Source organism: Poecile atricapillus, chromosome 1 (genome assembly GCF_030490865.1).
Source record: "Poecile atricapillus isolate bPoeAtr1 chromosome 1, bPoeAtr1.hap1, whole genome shotgun sequence".
NCBI classification, from domain to species: Eukaryota; Metazoa; Chordata; class Aves; order Passeriformes; family Paridae; genus Poecile; species Poecile atricapillus.
The window spans coordinates 34817034-34833475 of NC_081249.1; positions in this window are offsets into that span (position 1 = coordinate 34817034).

Consider the following 16442-nt stretch of genomic DNA (forward strand, 5'->3'; position numbering starts at 1 on the left):
AGAGAAATACTAAATGACACAGACTTGAGCTGCCTCTGGAGAAATGCAAAGGTGTCTTCCACACCTCATTAATTGTGTGACTGTGATTGATAAGGGTCCTCAGTTAGGGACCTGAACAATGGGGCAGAATTCCCTTCCATTCACTGATTTTTCATAGTTCATCTTACAGAGAAAATGAGAATTTTCACTCTTCTGTTGGTTTCTCTAATAGAAAAGAAAACAATTTCTCTTTACCTGACAGTACACATTCATGTGTATTTCTACAAAAAAAAAAAAAAAAAAGGGAATTGTGGCTCCCATGAAAGTATTCCTGTCTTCCAGAGTGACTTACACTAATCTGGGCTTGGTCCAACTTCCAGCTGAGGAGGAGCAACTCAGGCATTCTGGAACAGCAGCATCCACTTATGGCATAATTCAGATGCAATAACTGTGCTTTGAATTCATAATTTGTTTTAATGTGATTTAGCTTTTAAGTGCAAAGAAATATGACAGTGTAAGAACATCACAACAGCAACACTTGTGGATGTCACCTTACATTGGAAAATTCAGGAAAAGTGCTTGATCACAAGTTTAGATTCAGGAAAAAGCTTCTTGAGCCTTTTGAATTCTGTGTTTGGAAGTTTTGAAGTTGTTTCATCTTCTCATGCTGAGCCTTGGAGGGGATGGATGTGCATACTGTCCTTCTGGCCTTTGAATCTCCTTAAACTTTATATATGTTTAATGTTTTTAAAAGCCATCAGAAAGCCTATTAAACACAATAGATCAAGGCATAGCTATAGACTATATACTTCAATGGGGCATTAGACATCAAAGGACTGTGACAGAGCAGGACTATGAAAACACTGATACTGGGACATCAGTAAATGTCTGGACAAGTTAAATACAGCTATAAAGTTAAATAAAGCTATAAAGACTGTGTTATTCTGTGACCTCAGAAGTCCTTGTTCAACAGGCAAAAAGAGTATGTGATGATTGTAAATGAAAGGCTCAGACATCCAGCAACATCAACCCATTCATAACCTCTTGAAATGTTTTCTAGAATTTGCAGAATTAACCCTTTTCTGTTTCTGATTAATCATTTGTTCTGGCTCTGCTAGGGGTGGATATCTTGGAAGTAAACATGCATACTGATATTGCAGTGCAAAAAAAAGGCAGCTGCACACTTCTTGAGGCTATCATTGTGCTACCTGATGTGCTCAGCTTTTGCCTTTGGCAATGGTTAACCTCAGCACAATCAAGTTTGCACCTACATCAGGGATCAAAGACACAAGTGAAATGGGCAAGGGGTCATGAGCATGTCACTCATTAATTTCTGTTCATTGATGCTGATTTTGGAATTGGATATTGCCTGTTTAATGACAGACAGTGTTTTGTATCCCTCTCTGCCTGTTGTTGTCTCCTTTCCCTTTACTGTGAATATTTGCAGCATTTGTTTTAATTTGGATGTGGAGGCTGGCACTCCAGTAGGGAAGAAGCTGCTTAGGAGCTAGTTATTCCACATAATTCTCTGCCTCTCAGTTTGGTGGGGATTATTTAGCATAGGAGTGATTATGCAGAGAAGAACATTTCTGAGCTGCTGAAATAAAAGCTACTCTTCACAATGTATTAGAGAGGTGAAAGCAAAAGGGCCATGCTTAAAATGCTCTCTTCTAAGAAATTAGGAAAGATCAAAGACAAAATAACTCTTAATAATAATAAAAAAAAATCTTTGGCGAACTTACACAGAAAGATAGAGCTCTAGAAACCAGTTCATGCATTAGAAAGGCATTGATAGAATCACTGACAAACTACTGTGCCCTTAAAAGTTTGGGAGCCTTAGACAGAGAGTGATTTTGCTGCTCTACATATGGTGCCATCAGCACCTTGCACCCACCACTTTCCTAACCTCAAGTAAGTGCCCTAACCATTTGTCACAGTTACCAGGAGTCCATTCTGCCCTGAGGAATCCTTCTGAAAAAATTTAATTGCAACCATATGTTCCCATCAGAAGCTTGAACAAGTCAGCATTTCCTTTGCTTGTCATCAAAGCTTTATCACCCAGCTCTAATTGCCAAATCTATCAGAAAGGGCTGTAGAGACAACTAAAGGAGTGTATTGCTCATCTGCAATTAAACCTCTGCCTCAAAACTGATTGCAGGTACTGATACTCTGGCCAAAGCTGCTGTGAGTCTCCTACTCAAGGCAAGGCTGAGAGGCAGGCTCTGGAGTGGTCAGGGATTGGGCAGAGGTGGGGGAGGCCACCTGTAAAAGCAGAGTAACACAGGACACATGCCCAGGGACTGTACTTTTTTGCCCAAGGGTATGTCACCCACATTTGTTGTTTCTTTAGAAAAGTTGAACTAAGGCAAAAAGGTAGCAAAAAAATTTCTGACAAATTACTGAACTAGCACAGTTTTAGCTGGCAGCTCAAGGAGAGCTGCCTGATGAACTGTTGTGAGGATAGAGCCAGCTTTAGAGAAGGCTGAGGACAGTGACAGCTGAAGGTTTGGGAACAAGATACACAGGAATGTTTATGAAAGAATTTCTGATTCTGCTCAGAACGCTAACTTCAAATGGTGAGGTTATTTTGTTTATCAGCTCATACTACAGATACTTCTTAACTTCGTTTAATTCCTGCAGAAAGCAGATGAATGTGTTTTGTTGTGCTCATTAGATTTGTCCTGAATGATTAGGCTTACAATAACTGAAATAAAAAGTACTAATTGATTATTTAACCTCATTTCTGACCATTAATGGTACCTGCTTTCACCGCTGTGTATTTTTGTGATAGCTAGCCTTATGAAGACCCCTGGCCATAGCTGTGTTTTCAGGCTGTATTTCTTCATATCTCAGACTTTAAAACTGTCACATCTTAGTAATCTACTAAACCCCATAAAACCTGTGCATTGCTTACATCTGTAACCACAGAATTTTCCCTCTGCATTAATCATAATCTGCTTGTACAATAAGGGAAACCTTTCTCAAATGATACTTCACTAATAAAATGTATGATGCTCTCAAAAGAAATAAACACAGAATCACAGAATATACCAAGTTGAAAGAGACCCACAAGGTCATGGAGTCCAGCTCCTGGCTTTTCCTGCACAGTACCATCCCCAAGGGTCCCATCATGTGCCTGAGAGCATTGTCCACATACTTCCTGAGCTCTGGCTGGCTGGTGCTGTGACCACTTCCCTGGGAAGCTGTTCCAGTGCCCAACCACCCTCTGGGTGAAGAACCTTCTCCTGATATCCTACCTAAATCTCCCCTGACACAACTGAATTAATGTGTCATTACTTTGGATCCTATCTCTGGTCATCACAGAGAAGAGATCAGTGTCTGCCCCTCTCTTCCCCTCATGAGGAAGTTGTAGATTATTAAAAGAAAACTACAGTATCTGCAATAATGAAAACATTAGAATATTTTAGTAGTGTATAACACTTTCAGATGATGGTGCTAGACTTATTAATACCACTATTTTAGAGCTTGAACAATGCTTTGATAGAGGGTTGAATGTCACCTGATTCAAGAGGGGTAAATAACTTCATAAAAGAGGCAATGTACCTGTTTCAAGGGCTCCAGGCACTTCTCTTATCCTGTTGTATTTTGCTTTGGAGTCAGATATTTCTATCAGGAGGAGATACTGCCAGGCCAGTTGTGTCCTGGGCTGCCTCAAAAACAGTGTGGCCAGCAGGGCAAGGGAGAGGGTCCTCCCCTTTTGCTCTTCTCTCATGAAATGCTGTCTGGAGTGCTTCCTTCAGCTCTGGGGCCCCCAGCACAAGAAGGCCATGGACCTGTTGGAGCGAGTCCAGAGGAAGGTCACAAAGATGGTTGGAAGGCTGGAGCACCTCTTACATGAATTTGGGTTAAGAGCACCAGTACTGTACAGCTGGGTAAGAGAAGGTTTTGGGGAGAATTTAGAACATCCTTTGGTAGGTTTAGATGAGATATCAGGGTGAAATTCTTTACCATGAGGGCAGTGCAACCACAGCAATATGTTGCCCAAAGGAACTGCAGATGCCTCATTCCTGAAAGTGTCCAAAACCAGACTGGATGGGGCTTTGAGCAACCTGGGCTAGTGAAAGATGACCCCACCCATGGCATGGGGCTTGGAACTAGATGAACTTTAAAGGCCCTTCTAACCCACATCACTTTCTGATTCTGTTACAAGATTCAGTCTGGTAGGTAATGAAAAACAGCAGTTCCAACATGTCAGCAGTCTGACCATCAGACTTTTGACATTTCAATTAGGGTAAGTTTTGAGGGGAAACTTGCATATGGACAGTGAAATCACTTTGCAGAGTTTTCTACCATGCAAAGGGAGCAACATGGGAAAAAAACCAAACCCTGTGACACTTTTCCAATATGTAATTTTGAGTAGTATGGCCTCAGTTTTGGAAAAATAATTGATATGATAATGAAGATTTCAGACCACCCGAGGTCCGGGTTCCAAATGTTGCTGCAATAAATGGGGTAAGGGAAGGATGAGAATTTTCAGGAGGTTTAGCAAAGAAATAATGTCATGAAATGAAGATGATTAATATGGGAAAGTAAACCCAGGTCATGGAAAAGGATTTACTGGCGAGGCTGTGAAGATTCAGACAGGTAACTTCAGGGCATAAATGAAATGATAAATCACAAGTAGCATGGAAGACCTACACTTGTTCTTTTTAAACTTGAACTTTGCCATTGCCGAAATGAAAGAGCAAGACTCAGTATTTCTGCTGATTACATGGAATTTAACTTAAATAACTATAACACTTTTTCCTTATCTTCATATCTCCCTTTCCCAAGTGAATAACTATAAAATGCTGAATTTTTTATTTGGCTGCTAATAAGAAAATAGAAAATCTAACTGAGAAAATGGAAGAGAAGATTAATTAATCCTTGTCCCCTTTTAGAGGAAACAGAATAGATAGAATTACCTGTCATCTGGTTTGTAAGTATAGAATGATACTAAGATTTCATTTATGTCTTATCTCACCGTGAACAGTAACTTGTCACAGAAGAAGATTCCTGAGGGAATCAGAAGGATGGGACAAAAGCCTAAAGGGAGCTACTTTGCACCAGGGACTTAAAAACTGCCCTCATTAATCACACATATTTTTAGCACTATGCACAGGAGAGCAGAAGCACCAAACCAAGTAGTTATAAACTCTCTAAAGCTTTCCCACCTGCTCCTATCTGTAGGTCTTTTGTTCCCCAGGTATACAATGGTATGTCTGCTGACCCAAACTAGCTTAAGGGATATTCCACACCATAGAATGTCATGCTCAGACTATAAACTGGGGGGAGTTGGCTGCAGCTGCTGCCAATCACTGCTCAAGGGCAGCCGGGGCATTGGTCAGCAGGTAGCCAGCACTTGTTTTTCTCAGGTTTCATTCCTCTCTCTTTTTGTTGCCTGTTCTGTTACAATTATATTACTACTAGTAGTAGAAGTAACATTTTCATTCTACCTCAATGATTAAACTGCTCTTATCTCAACCCATGGGTTTACCTTTTTCCCCAATTCTTCTTTCAATCCCACCATGGGGGAATGGTGTAATGTGGGTGTGAGCGAGGAGCTGTGCAGTGTTTAGTTGCCACTGTGCTTAAATAATTCCATTGATGACACTTCCAATGATTTGATATGAATCAAGATAATGTTCCATGCTATTTGGTTGCAAAATAAGAAAATTAAATATCAAAGGCATGTTAAAATACCTGGTTTAATTTTTTTTCTATTGCACTAGTGCAGCAGTGTAGTTAAAACTGAAGGAGAATAACATATCAGTTTAGAGGTCTGAGAAGTACTTTTTGTGAGATCTCCATTATGCCCTCTAGGATTCTTGCTTTGCAGATCAACAGCCGTAAGAACACAGGATATGACTTGTTAGATGCATAATTTCCATTTAAAATTAAAATAGTGTCAGTACTAAGTCATTCCTGGAATTTATATACATTTCCCAACCCAACTGACAATAACTTCAGCCCTGTTATTCTTCTATGATCTTTCCTTCATTAAAATGTGTAAATAAATTATGTGGTAAATTATCTCATGTCTAACTCTTGTCTTGCTAGTAATCTAGAGGGAGATTAAGTTCTTAGAACAGGGCAGGAAAGACAGAAAATACAAGATGATTAGCTTATCTTCAATTTCACTAACAACATGACATTTTAAAATAGATGTTTATTCTTTAAAATACATTTTTCTAATTGCAGAGGAGTGATCCTTTTATGACAATAATCTTTTACCTTGAAGTGGTAAAGAAAAGCACCCTCTAACAGAGGTTCCCACAAATTGAAATTAACCCTGAAGGAGTTCTCCAGAGCCATTACAGAAAGAAAAGGATGGGGGCTTTTAACCTGATTATTTGTATTCTAAATAAAAATAAAAACCCTGCATTGCTCACTCTTATCTTAAAAAATGTAATTGTTTATTCATTCCTCATGAAGATGATTGCTGTTGCCAATAGGCAAATAAAATTAATCACTCTGTCCCAAAGAGTTTATAATCCATGTTTGCATATAATGGATGGGAGAGGGATAAGTAAAATGGAAGAATAACGAGTATAGAAAATGGTCCCTGAGGGCCCTTTTGGTTTATTTTGCATATGTCAAGGTAATATGACAAATAAGCATACATCTGTGTTTGTATGTTGTATGAAGTATACACAGCATGAAATCCTAGCTGTGGTCTGACTAAAGCTGTGAGAAGATGCCCCCTCTGTTTGTGGAAAAAGGACTCGCAGTCAGAGGGGAGAAGCCATGAAAGAATGGCAACAAAAAGCCAGTGAAAAAAAAGCACAGAGTTGGTGGGGAGGAGGAAGGGGAGTAGGGGGAATACATCCCAGGAGCAGGTATCACAGGACACAGAAGCCTCACTCCTAACATGCAATTTAGCTGGAAGAAGTTCTGTACCAGCAGACCAGTGAATTCCCCAATGACAGTCCCCTCCTGCTGTTGTGGGGAATGGTCACACATTCCTCACGTTTCCCAAGAGCCCAGAGCTCTCTAATGTTGGCAGTGCAACAAATTGGTGATGCTGAGCTCAGTTGTGCCAAGGTGCTTTAAAGAAAAGGATCTCTTGGAGCAATTGTTAAAGGTCTTTTCAGACAGAAGGAATAAATTGTTCTATATAGATCAATAAAATGCCAATTAAATAATATAATAATAGTCAAGTCACACACAGGGCACTCAGTACAATCTTCTTTGGTGTCTGGAAAACAAACAAAAAATATTCTGGCAAACCAAATGAAAAAGTGAAAATTAAATACCAGCATCTTTCTTCTATATCTGCACAGGCTTGTTTCTTTAATGAGGAATCCCCCTTTGCTCTCTTATGAAGAAGAGATCATGAGAACCAGGAAGCCAAACTTTATTTCAGAAAAATACTCCTGTATCAGTGAAAAGGATGATTATGCACACAAACACTGGGGGAAAAAAACCCAAAAAAACCAAAAACAAACAAACAAACAAACAAACAAAAAAACCCACAAAAAAACCCTTCCTGGCCATGTTGCCTACAAGAGCAGACATCTGCCTTTGCATTTGAAAATGACCAAGTAGTGCCAGTTGGCATTTTAGGTTGGCAAAATGTGCACAAATGGGCACAGGCTCAGAGTGGTTATTAGTCCATTGAAAACGTAATGAAAAACCTGCGCACATGGGTGGCTTAAAGAAATTTAAACATGATGATTAAATGTAAAATGACTGTAGTTTAAGAGTCTGTCTCAGCGGACATATCCAGTCTTGTAAAAATTCCAGAGCAACCAGGCTGCTTCCCTAACTGCAGTTGTAGCTGGTTGTGTAGGCAACTGAGGAAAGTTTGAACAGGCAACATGGGATTGCACAGGCAACCCAGGATTGTTCAGGCAACTGAGCATCAGACATGGGGAATTGTGTAAATAGAAAAGGTGATTTAGCCTTTCTGTGCCCAGCAGGGAAACAAGAAATAAATGCCTCTTCTGGTGGGCCAGGAAGGAGTCCTAGAAGTCCTTGCCTGCCTAGGATAATATCACAGCTTCCAATAGGGTCTGAAGAAGCAGATTTGTAATTGCTCATCAAGGAGTTGAGGGAAGGGACAGACTTCTCTCCTGCTCATTGGTGCTTCCCTGACATTCTGAGGTGGGCACCTTTGAGGAACTGTGTGTTTGTGACCTCTACTGCTCATCAGTCTCTCTGAATACCAGGGGTTTGGGAGAAGGGTCTCGAGAGAGGAAAGGGTAATGGTCAACATCTAGCTGACTCTGTGAAAGGCTGGATAAGGACAAGGACAATGGTTGCCTCTCACTCAGAAGTCTAGCAATGACAGTCTGACCAGGACACACTGTTCTCAAGCTTCCCATACCCCCAAAGTGGAAAGTATCCAAGACGGCCAAGGCAGCTTCTTTTCTATAATTTTTTGGGCAGCCATGGGATTGTACTTAAGAGATGGGAGAAAGGCACAGAAGTGAAATATTCCATTGCCTTCAGTTTCCATCACCCTCTGCTACATGCTTTCCTCCCTATGCTCCTGTTAGACATTTCATGGTTCATAATGTTCATGCTTTCATGGTTCACAGACAGCGTGAGGCAACACCTTCCCCATCAGAATGCAGCCGCTGTGCTGTGCCCTCCTTGCTTTGCTCAGAGCACCAAACCAGCCCTCAAAGGGATGTCTGGCAGCAGATCCACAAGGGATGACCTTCCTTGCACACCTGGACAGAGGCACTTTCTTTTCCTGACTGTGTGATGCAATACAGAAGAGACAGAAACACATCCTTGCCCCTGAGTAGTACAAGGCAAAGGGCTCTCTGCAGTTTGCAACCATCCAGAACGCTGCAGTCTCTCACTGGTCAGCCAAAGACCTCTGCATCCCATGAAATACCATAGCAACATCTCTATGAGGTATGGGAGCAATTTACTTCATTATCTAGCTTATTCTCTTGATTAATGCTAAATTAATTTATTTTACCGATTTTGATGGCAACAAATGCAGAAAACAGTACTTTATAATTAGACTGCAATCTTGTGCTTTTCTCCAAGTCTTGCAGCCTGTTTCTGAGATGCTGAATAATTTCTGTTTTCAGAGGCCTGAAATTATTTTTCAGGACACAAATCAAAATAATTTTCTCTTTCATCCTTTCTTGTGTGTAATGTTTTTCAATTTTACACAACATTCTTATAAAGTAATTTATGAAGCTTCTTAGCTTGAACCAGCCCTGCAAAAGCATTTTGAATATTGGATATATTAAAGCATATTAAAACATAAAACATTAATAGAAGTGCCTATCTAAGAGCTGATAGAGATGTTTAACTGTTGTGCATAGTATTGATTTCACTGAAAACTGTGAAGCTGCTGATTTATACAAAATTAGTAGAGCAACTAAAATGGAAAACTGAATTTACATAGAGAAGTCATAGTTATGGGGTCAAGTAAACACCTGAAGAGTGAAAGAACATGCCCAGATCAGGTATAGCAAATATTAATTCAAAGGATATTTCACACCTGTAAGTGCATTTTAAACATAGGTTATTTTAAAAAGATAATTTTTTAAAAAAAATATGCAATTTCTTTTTCTTTCTTTTTTAAAAAGCTCAAATTTTAAAACATATTTGTCTTCAAGTTTTTTTTCTTTTTTTCTTCATTCATGGAGAGAATAGAAGTTGAACTTTGATGAAGGTTGTAAATCCTTCCAGCTCAGGATATGCTATGATTCTTCAAGAATGCAAAATTCAAAGTCTGAAACATGTAAATGCAGGAAAAATCACAAGAAGAGTAATGAAAAAAAAAAAATTATTAAAAAAAGACAATCACACACCAAATTCCCACCTTATTTCACTGAACTAAGCACAGAGAAAAAATATCACTTTTTGGATGGAAAAAAATGAAATGGCTTAAAAAAGAATTAAGGGAGCTAAAAATATTCATTTCAGGGATTTCTTTTTTTTTTTTACAATTTTTAAGAACACCACTTTTTTTTTTTTTTTTTCTCTTTTCTTATTCAGTGTGAGAAGCAGATTTTTTTAAACTAGTTTCATTACTTTGTGCTGTAATGGTAAGCCCTGGCACAGACCTGTTCAGTCAGGTGCTGCATTCATTGGGACAAAGTTGCTTAATTTGTAAATCTGACAGTAAAATGTTAGCTTTTTTCAGACTGTACAGAAAGGATATAAGTAGGACAAAACATGAGTCTCTTGACAGATTTCTGGTATTCAGTTCAAGGCCAATCCTTTCACTGGAAAATCTAATCATTTAACATCAATCTAATTTAGGTTCTGTTGAATATTAAGAGCAAGCCTTAAGTCACTTGGCGGCAAAGAAACTCCTTCATATACACTTAAAAACATTTCATTTACACTTAATAAATAAATTATTGTCCATCCTCTCTGTTTCTAAAAATTCATTCACACGATGTTGCATCAGTTTGCTTGAAATGGGAGATTCTGGTTTTAAGCAATATTGTGACACTTGCAAATAGGTGATGGCTCTGTTACCATTACAGCCCTTACCTAAAAAAATCCCCAAAATCCCCAAACTTTTCTGTAATGAGTTTGAATCTTATTTTACAAAAGTTTAAGGAACCTAATGGCCATGAAGAACATGTGGTTCTTAGCCAAATCTGTCTGTCTGTCTGAATAGACTGTTGGCATTGGTATTTTCTGGACATTCTGTCTACTGGCTGGAATTGAATTGAACTCTAGTTCTAATTCTTATTCAGTTAATGAAAGAGGGAGATTGTTGTTTGGATCTCTTTCCCCTTCAAAGGCTTCTGTAGAAATGAAATCTGCTGCTGTGCACAGATTATCATGAGGTATATTTGTTACTTTGTATTCTTGACCTCTACCCATCTCCTACCCTCTTCTGAAGATTAGCATAAAATTTTGTTGATATGTTGTTGGCTTTCTGCTGATCTTTCCATTGGGACAACCTTCCTGAATAAAGCTTTTGAAGATACAAGTAGAATTGGTTTCATTTCAGGGATTAATGACAAGTCAAAAAAGACCAATAATAATTTTTTCTAGGTTGCTTAACTGCACTAGAGAGTATCTGAACCACTGACTCACTCCAGGCTACAACTTTCTGCTGAATAATTTTATATGAAATTTATTATAAATGTGACCTACAGTATCCCAAAGTACCCCAGGCTCATCTGCTTTTATATTATAAACATCCTGTTTCTTGGAGACAACGTAGTTATGCAACTTTTGAACAAAGATGAAAAAAAAGGTTGGGGCAAACTGCAAATACAGCTCTTGTGTCACTGGAGGAAACATCACACAGAACAGGTAGATGTAATCATGTCAGATGCAAGGCACTTACATGCATGTTATAAGGACTAAAATTTGGCAGTGGTAGAAATTGCAAATGCTGTCTTCTCTTTTCAAATCTTCCTTTAATATGCAGTATTCTCTAAATAGAAGACATTAGCATGTTTCTAGCCTCAAGAAAATTATAAAGGGGAACTTGGGTACTCACTGCAAATTGTTTCCTGACATTGTAAAGGTCTAGGATTTTTTTGGCACCAAAGTACTGCTATGCTACCCTGTGATTTGCCTTTTCCCCTTGGTAATTCATAGTGACAGACTTTTAAACAGAATTACATCCCCCTAAGCAGTTTCCCGTTCTCTGGTAATGGGCAGGACAGCACAAACAATAAGGAAACATGACTGGAATACAGACATGGCTGTCCTTGTTTGGCATCCACACGGAGAGAGGTGTTCAGCTTTTTTTTTTCCAACAATGAAAGAACCCCCTGTGCCCTCAATGCATTTTATTTCGGAGGCAAAATCAGTGTGTTTGGCAACATACATAAAGAGGGAAAAAAGTTTAGAAAAGAAACCCTGAATAGACCACTGTTTCTCAAAGGCTGAAGGTCGCTATTCTCATGAGATCAGACCTTTAAGGCAGCTCAGCTCTTTCACAAACCCATTGTTGCCATGCCAGAATGCTCTCATTGTGGACACGTATTTTATCCAGACTCCCCATCCCTCCTGTCTGTGCTATGAGTATATTGAGAGACAATATAGCAATACACCTTTTGAAAGAGATTCAGAATAGAATGCATTACCGCCACATATGGCTGTAATAGAACAAAAAGCCTTTCTGAGCATTGATCTTGCTGTGGGGAAAGAAGAAATCATTGTCTTTTACACAAAGAACTGTTAACACATAGCCTGGAACATGCCAAAGTTATCTTCCTCCAAAATCAGTGCTCTGTAGGGAAGATGACTGCATACTTTTATGTCATTTTACATATACAAACACTTTTCATCACTTTGAGAAGGAAAACAGAAGATAAGTGTGCAAGTACCTAGAAGCTCCTGTGAGGCATCACAGACATTTACTATTAAAGAACCATTATGTGGTTCTTTAACACATCTTTTACATACCATAAAAACATAAAATAATATCACAGTAACAGATTATGAACTGGTATAGCTTCATCCACTTCCACCTACTTCCATGATAGGATTTACTGTTATAAATTGATAAGACAGGTCTGACTCTATCTAGCCTTAAACCTTTTTTTCTACTTATTCATCTAGAATGAAACAATTTTTCCGTGATACCAGCCAACTATCCGAGACAGCAGTGAAAACTGCAAGAGAGAATTCATAATTAGCCTCTGTGGCTCTATTGCCAACAACATTTTACTCATCAGAGATTCCTTGAGAAGAAATGTTTTTTTGCCCTTGTTGCAGAAAAGGAATGATCTGATTCTGCTCATAACATTTATAAGACTCTATGCCATTAATTTATTTTCCTTTTTTGTTATAACTTTTCCATCCTGCAGCACAAGATTCAAATGTGAACTTGCTTATGGTCAGACACACACCCTATGGATTGCATTGCAAGAGTATAGAAAGGTCACATATGGAAGAAAGGAGCAGGATGGGATCAACTGGCACTGAAGCACCTTCCATGAGGAAAAAATTAACAGAAATCTCTTAGGTAGAGCTCTGGTGTTGGATGGAAAACATGGAAGTCAGATTCCCAGGCCCTGGTCTGATCTAAGACCCTGGTGCCCCATGGTCAATTTTGAAGGTCTTGGTCCTCCAAAGCTGAACCCAGGTCTCTGAATAAGTCTCTGTTATGGTCAAAACTTGTCCCCTTACAAAGGGATCTGAAAGGGAGGGTTTGTTTGAGTCAGGAGCTGTCTGAGTTTGCTTTAATGAAACTTTGAGCCCCATTTTCCAGGTACCTTATTCAGCTCTGCATTGAGATGTTTGTATTACAGATATGTAGCCCAGAAGACTGTCATAAATGTTAAATGCTGTTACCCTTCACATAAAAAAGATGAAAAAGGCACACTGCTAGATTTCTGTGGTGGTTGAAGTGGAAGGCTAATCTTTCTTTTTTTAAATCCTTGAGTCCTTACACCCTGGACACTAGCGTCTCACCTAGACTACAGGTTAGGCAGGACAGATCTCCTGTCATATGATTAACACAAAGTTTAGGAACCATGGGCTATATTTTGACTGGTTTTAGCATAGTTTTCCCCTCCTTGCTCCAGACTTAATGGCCAATTGAAGATGACTGGACCCCAAGCCATATTTTCCGTGACCCACAGAACTCCTCAATCCTATTCCTCTCTTCCTTTTTCTTCGAAAAGGACAAAGTTTGCCATCAGGGTATGCAGATATGGACTTCATAGTTTTAGAGAGCCCTTCCAAGTGGAAAGGCTCTCTAAAAGCCACCTGGTCCAATGCTCTGCTCAAAGCAAAATGAATTCTGGTTCAAGAAAACCTTGTTTGGTTTTCTCAGTCCCAGGCTAAGGTATCTCCAAGCTGCTCTGAGCAGTCTGGTACCTCTCAGAAAGTCAGAGAAGTTTTTTTTTCTGAGAGGGAAATTCATCCAGCCCAAAGGCTGGCTATCTGACCTGGACCTCAGAAGGCTTCAGCCTGCCAAAAAGAAATAAGTGCTTTTAAAAGTGAATTGTCTGCTACTTTTCTCCTCTTATTATAGAGCTTGCAGCCTATTTAACTCCTCAGAGAAAAACTCCTTTCCCAGGTTCAGGGGTTTCAACCTAAGCCAAACAAGAAGAAAACACCAAGCTTGCTTGACAGCACAATGTGGGCAGAGGCATAATTAAAGCTAGATGAGGAACTTTTAAGGTATTTTGGTGAAACAATGTGGTAGCAAATTGGAGGAGAGGATCTCAAGATTGAAATTTGAGAAAAAGACTAACCCAGCACTGAGCTGTAGTTGTTTCACCATTTTTAGTTAAATGTCTGTTAGTAACTGAAGCTTCACTTTTTCTTTCAGTTTCAGAAGCATATGTTCAGAGAATGTTTGCTTCGGTTCCCTATTTCAGATTTAATGCTAGGTTCAGGGCAGTAATTTAAAAGTGCATCAAGCAAACAGAACATGTGAGGATTTACTTTCAAAACAAACAGGACATCAGGAATAATTAGAGCTTCTCACTCTTTTGCAATAAAATAATAATTAGTAAAAGGTGTTGCTCTCCAGGCAGCAATGTCTGAAGCAGGCTTTCAAGACAATCAGAAGGTTTTGCTTTGTTTACTCTGTTTTCTTCAAAGTGCTTAGCTGGCATTATATTCTCTTTTCTTCTTCAGCTGCCTTCTCCACAGTCTGTTTTATCCCTGACAATTTATTTCTTCCTTCATGGATTGCATCATTCATATTTTTTTATCTCACCTTTTCTTAGAAATTTCTGTCCAGCTTCTTGTTTTGTTCCTTAGCCAGCATACTTATTTCTTACTCTTGTTTTCTTCTCTGTCTTTTACCACTTTCCTATTCCAATTTACCCTTGGTGAGCTCCAGTTACCTAACACAGCCAGACAAGATCTCCCTCTGGGGAACTGCAAAGACTCCTCTCAGCCTCCACTGACTCTGTGGTGAGCAATGGAGTTACTGGAGTTCAGAGGCTGGTTTCACTAAGACTCTGGAATCTGGAAGTAAGCCGGGTGAGGCGAACTAATATTTCTTGTCATCCAAATTTTTTGAAGTTTAATCCCTTCTTTCTACTATTTTTCACTTGTACCCTCCAGCTTTCTCCAGATTTTTTTTTTCTCCAACAGTTCCTATATCCCTTTTAAAACTGTGCCTGCACAGACAGCAAAGCCCCTCTCAAACTTGGGTTGGTTTGAACACCTCACATCTGAACATAATACCTTCTTTCTTTGAAGCATTTATGTTTCAGAGCTTCATCTCTGGCCCTGCAGCAATACTGGGGCACCACAGGAGAGCAAAGTCTCTGAACTCTGCTACAGTTCCTACACTGGAAAAGTAACTTGGATGCAGTAAGAGCATCTCCTGGTCTTTCTGCATTCACACATAATTCAGATACATAATTGAAGCCTTTAGAGCAAAAATGTTGCTCTATTTTTCCTTCTTTCAAGTGCCATCTATTTTGCCCAATGTTAGGAATGACCCAAACTCCCATGTGTTAGTCCATTTTTCAGCTGCTAATATCTACCCTTCATGCCCAAAGAAATGTTTTCTTTGTCCTATTTCTACTCATAGCAAAAGTTAAAAAGGCAAAGGCTGTACCAATAAAATATAATCTGTTCTGAACTCATGTGATCTATGCTGACAAACAACCATCACTCACTACCCTCATCCTTTCACACCTGCGGAAGATGAGCAGGGACATCAGGAGTACCCTGCCAGCCCCAGTTTTCCAGAGTCCCTGCTGGCAGCACAGTGTGCTAGCTGCACCTCATCAGTCATATCTGAGAACTTAATACCAAGAAAATAATCTGCTTTGACAGTGTGGGAGGGGAAGAGGTATTTTTATATAAAATTAGACAACAAAAAATTCTCAGAACTGTATGACTGAAGTCAGTAGGAAAGCTGAAAGAGTTTAACCACAGGAGGTTTCCCAATTTCTTGGAATAGAGAACACCAGGCTTTCACAACATCACATAGGGCTTCTAGGGACCTTCTAGTCCCAAAAGAATCATCTATGATGTGGTCAAAATCTATACTATGTAAATGTAGATTTAAAGCACTCAAAACCAGGATGTGAATTCAAAAGCAGCTAAACGAAATTTTTACCAGACCCTACTCCCCATTCCCGTTCCCTCCCTCTCCTCCTGCCCTGAGAAGGCTAATTCAGACACTTACAGATCAACTGTTTGCAGGTTGTTTCAGTCCTCATGGTTGTATGAGGATTGAAAAATCACCACAGAGAAAGTCCAGACACTCTGGTCAGGAGCACCTTTGTAATGTGCTAGAGACCAAGTTCCCTTGGAAAGAGAGGAATCTCCAGAGTGAAAGTAGGGAATTCCTTTGTTCCCTCGCTATACTTGGATGCTGAACTACAGCACAAGCCTCTAATGTGGTTTAAAGCCAGAGTCTTTTTGCTTTCTGAATTACATTTCTAATAGGAGCCTTGCTAATTTCTCCTTTCTGTTGCAATTCTAGTCAGTGCAAGAAATCTTTGTTAGTGGAAGGCTTGCCCAGGGCTGTCATTCCTAAAAATCCTTCAACAGTTTTAGCAAGTAACCAGCATTCACCAGGATACAAACTGCAC